Here is a 6,293-nt window from a genome sequence, read left to right on the forward strand (position 1 = left end):
TCATGGCAACTTGAGAGGAAATCTGAGTTGTAATCCAGAGGAAAACTAAGTATCTGCCACAACTTAACAGGAGACCCGGGTCCACTGCTGTAACTCGAGAGGAACCCCTAGTTCTCCAATGCAACTCGAAAGGACCCCAAGCCCCCAGTGCAACTTGAGAGGAGGCACCACCAAAACTTGAGAGGAGCTCTGAATCCACTGCCTCAACTCAAGAGGAGCTCCCATGGCAAATCGAGATAAGACCTCAGCATGACTAGAGAGGAGCACCATGCCAACCACAAGAGGAACCCAGACACACATCACTACAAGAAAGGAGCACCCACGGCACAATTAGAGAAGTGCAGCTCACAACAACTAGAGAGGCACCCACGTATCAGATTTGGAGAAGAGCCCCACCACACATAGCAACTGTTGAGGAAAACCCCTGGCCAATGCAACTAGAGAGGGGAACCACAGCACAACTGGAGACTAGACCGCCCACCACAAATAGAGTGTTGACCTCCACTGAAACTAAAGAGGAGCCTTCTGGATAAACCTAGATTGGATATCCCACCTCAACTAGAGAGTAGCACCTTGCTCACAGCAACTAGAGTAAGGACTGCAACAACTTGAAGAGCCACCACACCACAACTAGAGAGAAGTCCCTAGAATAGTGCAACTAGAGAGAGCCTCTGGCCACAGCTAGCTTGCTGACCGCATGCCAAAATGAGAGAGGAGTCTGTACACTGCATATGTATAGATTCCCCTGCATACTGCAATGATTGAGAAACACCACTGCCAAGGCAACTAGAGAGGTACCACAGAGTTCTTTGCTGCAATACTAGAGGAGTCACTGGCCACAATGACAGAGGAAACCTCCACCAAAACTGGAGAGGTTTCCACAAGTAGAGCTCACCAAGACATCACACATAGAGAAGAGCTCCTCTGCTGCAAATAGAGGGGAGCCCCCTGAAGTAAATCGAGAGGAGGCCCTCGCAAGTAGAGAGGAGGAACCATGCTAAACTTTGGGAGGAACACCTAGTGTCAAAAGAAGAGCAGAGCCACCTGCAGAGCCCACCATCACAACCTAAGAGGAGGGAATACTGCAACTCAGAAGGAGCCCTGAGTACACTGCCACAACTCAAGAAAAGAACTCCACCACCACTTGAGAAAAGCCACTGGACAGAATGCAAGATGATGTCCCCACACATCATACCTAGAATGGAGTCACACTGCGACAAATATTGATGAGCTACCCCACCGCAAGAAAGGAAGCCTTTGCACATTGCAGTAAGAGAGCACTCCCCTCAGATATTGCAACTAAAGAGACCCTCATCATAACTAGAAGGGAGCCTGCAAACCACATCTAGCAAGTAGCCCACCAGCACACCACAGATAGAAGGGAGAAGCCACACTGCAGCTAGAGATAATCACCCACCACAACTAGAGAAGAGCCCCCACTGATACTCAAGAGGATCTCACCAGCACACTACAACTAGAAAGAAACCCCTATGCCACAGGTAGAGAGGAGTCCCCAATCACAATTAGAGAGGAGCCCCTCAAAGGAACTCCAGAGGAGCCCCCTGCTTCATCTTGACAGGATCCTCTGCTTCCTTTTAGAGGAGCCCCGAGCCCCCACAGCAAAATTATATGTGTCTCCTGAGACAAATAAGGAGGAGCCCATGACTGCAAATATAGAGATGCCCCCACCACAACTAGAGAACCCCATGAACGAAGCAACTAGTTTAGAGTCCTTTGCCACAATAAGAATGTTGCACCATGCCACCACTAGAGAGGAGCCTACACAACACAACTAGAGAGAAGCCCCCCACAACTAAACAGGAGCACCTGGAATTTGACTTAGAGTGGAGCCCGCCTTAACAGCAATAGACAAGCTTCCCACTGAAACTACAGAGGAGCCTGCATCCCTCATGTGAAGACCCCCAGACAAACCACAACTATTGAGGAAAAGCCCTGCCCAACGCAACTGGATAGGAGCTCCCTCACCACAACTAGAGAGTTGACCACCCATCACAACTAGAGGGTGTCAACCCCACCAAAATGAATGAGGAACCAATAGCACAAAAAGTAGAGAAGACCCTGTAGCCCACCCCCACATGACAAATGCTAGAGAAGGCACAACCACATCTCAAGAGGAGTTCTGAGTACCCTGCAAAAACTCTAGAGGAGACCTTCAACCCAGCATGAGAGAAGCCCCTGTCCACAACAGGAGAGGAGTTCTCTGGACATCACATCTAGAGAGGAGCCCATTCACTGCAAAGAGAGACAAGCCTCACATCACAACTAGAGGAGACCCCCTGCACATTGCAATGAGAGAGGAATCCCCACAGACATCACAACTAAAGAACAGCACCTCACTATAACTAGAGAGGACCCTGTACACTGCAGCTAGAAAGAGGTCCTCGTATTACAGCTATAGATGAGTCCACCATCACACCTAGAGAGGAGCTGCCCACTGAAATTTAAGTGGAGCTCACCAGCACAATACAACTAGAAAGAGGCACCATGCCACAGCTAGAAAGGAGTCCCCCACCACAATTACGGATGATTGTGTGTTAGCTGCTCAGTCGTCTCCAACTCTTTGTGACCCCATGGACTGTGTAGCTAGCCAGGCTCTTCTGTCCATGGGATTCTACAGGCAAGAATGTCAGAGTGGGTTGTCATGCACTTCTCCAGGAGATCTTCCCAACCCAGGGATCAAACCCAGGTCTCCTGCATCCCAGGCAGATTCTTTACCATCTTAGCCACTGGGGGCCTATGATGAAAAGTGAAAGTGAATTCGTTCAGTAGTGTCTGACTCTTTGCAACCCCATGGACTATAGCCTACCAGGCTCCTCCATCCTTGGGATTTTCCAGGCATGAGTACTGGAGTTGGTTGCCATTTCCATCTACAATTTCAGATAAACCTCCCATCAAAACTTGAGAGGTGCCTCCTGCAGCAACTCGAGAGGTGACTCATGCTACAACTGGAGACGAGCCCCAGCCACAAGTTGAGAGCCTCGTGCACCCTGCAGCTAGCTCAGAGCCCCCTGTTACAACTAGAAAGGAGCACCCCTCCACAACTAGAGAGGAGCCTGCACAACACAACTAGAGAAAAGACCCCCACAACTAGACAGGACCTTTCACTCAGACTGTAATAAGAGAGGAGCCCCACACCACAACTAGAGGGGAGAACCCCACAGGAACTAGATATTAGCCCTGCTGATCGTTGCCTCTAGAGAGAGACACACCAACACATCACAGCTAAACATAAGCCCCCTGCTATGAGTAGAGAAAAGGCCAACACACCACAACAAAAGAGGATGTCCCTTGCTACAATTAAAGAGTATATTCCTTCAACTCACAACTGGAAAAAGGGCCCTTTCACATCACAAGCACAGAAGAGGCACCCTCAGCAGAGTCCAAGAGGAGTATGTTACCACATCTAGAGAGGAATCCTCATACCACAACTAAAGAGGAGACCCCACTCCCACCACAACTGTAGATGAGTCTGCAAACGACAACTAGAGAGGAGCAGAAACAAAAATGTCAGTTGACCCCCACTGCAACTAGAGTGGAACCCTCTGCAGTAACTATACAGTAGAATACCACACATCACAACTAGACAGGAGCCAGCCTACTAACTGCTACTAGAGACGAGCTGCCCCACAGAGCTCAAGAGGACACCCCTCCACAACTCTAAAAGGATCCCAAGTTACCTGTCACAACTCGAGAGGAACACCAAGTCCTCCACCACAACTCAACTGGAGTCCTTTGCCATCACAAGGAAGGAGCCCCCAGCAACGAAACTAGGAACCACCCTCCTCACCAAAACTAGAGACGAGCCCTCTGGCACATTGTGCCTAGAGAGGAGTCCCTGTGCCACAAACAGTGATGAAGACAGTGAAGTAACTCAAGAGAAGCCTGTCACAACTAGAGTGGAGCAACCCCATGTAAAACAGATAGGAGCCCCCAAACAACAAGTAGAGCCAACACCCACCCCACAGAGAAACCCCAGATGAGGCACCCTGCAATGAGAGAGGAGCCCCAAAACCTCTGCTGAATTTAAGAGGAGGCCTAAGCCACAGCTCAAGAGAAGTCAGTGGCCACAATGAGAGAGGAGCCCACCCACCAAAACTGGAGAGTATCACCCCTACCACGGCTAGAGAGGAGACCTCTGACAATGTGAAAGGTTGTTGCTGAAGCACACAAAGACGCCAGGATTCTTGGCCTCCGGAGGAGAATAATTCAATCTGGGGCCAGAGATGAGGCTTGATCGCTCAGAGCTTTGTGTAATGATGTTTTATTAAAGTATAAAGGAGATAGAAAGCTTCTAACATAGGCATCAGAAGGAGGCAGAAAGAGTATCCCCTTGCTAGTGTTAGCCATTGAGTAATATACTCTCTAATTAGTTATTACAGTGAATCAAAAGAATGTCTATAGGTTGTAAAGACCTCACTAGACCTACTCCCATAATTTACACCTTAAGAAAACAGGATTAGCCAGAAGGTTATTTCCATAAACTGTCCTCAAGCAGGATACATCATTGTTATATAATCCTAAGGAATGTAGAGGGACAAAAAAGTTTGTCCTTTCTTCCTCCTTGAGAATTCCAGACCCCTCTCTCCTTGGGGACCCCTGGACTTCTTATCAATCTGCCTAGGAATTGACTCTCTCATTCCCCACTTTTCTTTTAGGAGAATTATGTTGCCAAGGGAAAGGGGCGTCATTTTTGTTCCATAACTACTTCCTGCTGTTTAGGGGCATGGTCCCTAAATTAGTGAAGCAACATATTCTCCTAACCCTCATATTGAGGGTCTCTGATCCAGGGGCCCCAAGTAATAGTTTGCAGAGGCTATGGCACTCATAGGAGCTCAGACAACCATTTGTGACTTAAAAGCCTTCATGCAACCTGAAACAAATCCAATTACACAGTTACAGATGTAGGAAGCAAACAGCAAAAATAGAACAATCAGAATTATTGTAATTAAGATAGTTTTCCACCATGGAGAACAAGTTAACATCTCCCAAAATGAGGCAATTGAGGCTTCAGGAGTATCCATAGCCCCAATCATCTTGGCCATTTGTTTAGTTAAAATGAGTAACATTAGTGCTCATATCAGGTACATAAGGACAGCATTAGGTATGAATAATGGCACAAGTTCCTCCTTGTGCAGCTGTCGCAATATCTAAAGCTAATCTGTTTTGTAAAACCACCTTTCTAATTTGTGCTTATTCAGCATTAAGAGCTGAAATAGCTTTTGGAGAATCTTGTAATGCCTGTTGAGTAAAATTAGTCAAAGCATCCACTCGTAGCATAACATGTGTAGTTCCCAAAGAGGGAAAAAACACTGTGACCAAATAATCATACCAGTGAAATACCAACCTTGTCCACCAAGTTTAAGGTGGGGTAAACTAGCAGGCTTTTCTGGAAGCTCTGAAAATTCAAAGCCGTGAGTAAAGGCTAGACCTAGGGTGCCTCTCCCTATCCAACCAGGGGGAAGCCATGCCCACAGGTAAGAGCCACATACCCAATATGTCCCATTTGGAGCAAGCCAGTGTGACTGAGATATCCAGTCCCAATCAGTGCCTGGCCAGACAAAGGGAGGACCTGAATTGGGGTTGGAAAACATCGGAATGATTGCATTGCATATTTCCTGAGGCAAAAATCCCGAGTGTTTCTAACCACTATAATTAAGTTATTGACTAACATCTGGGGATGGCTCTATTTGTTCCCAGCATAAAGGGGCAGTAGATATTAGATGTCCTTTTTCAGGAGTTAACCATATAACCTCATCCCATATTTGATAAACGTCAGGTAAAAAACCATTAGATATAGACCTATTTGCCTTATGTGCAGCAAAATAGTCATTGAACTGAGACAATGTATAATCAAAATTAAAAGTCACATTATGTCCATAGTTAAAGTACAACTAGTCCATTTTAGGGTTGTTAGATGTCATCAGATGAAGAAGAGGCATCGCATATGATTGTTGTCAAAGGTATTTGCAGACTTAGAGAAAGTCTTTTCCTTGAAGTGGAGATGTCCACCACAGGAAGCCTTCCACTGGTGAAGAGGGGAGCAACCCACAGACCCAGCACTTAGACTGATCGTGAAGTGCTGCATAGGAGTGAGCCCAGGACAAGAAGGCATTGTCTTGAGGATTAAATGGCAGACTCAGGATTTTCTGAGTCAGCAGAAGTAGGCTCACATAGATTATCAGGCCCATCTGAAAAGTACAAAGTCAGAGCATAGAAAGTAAAGACATAAAATGAAGTCACTTAGTTCTAGTAAGGGTGCCACCTCTTGAGTG

This window comes from Bos taurus, chromosome 18 (genome assembly GCF_002263795.3).
Source record: "Bos taurus isolate L1 Dominette 01449 registration number 42190680 breed Hereford chromosome 18, ARS-UCD2.0, whole genome shotgun sequence".
NCBI classification, from domain to species: domain Eukaryota; kingdom Metazoa; phylum Chordata; class Mammalia; order Artiodactyla; family Bovidae; genus Bos; species Bos taurus.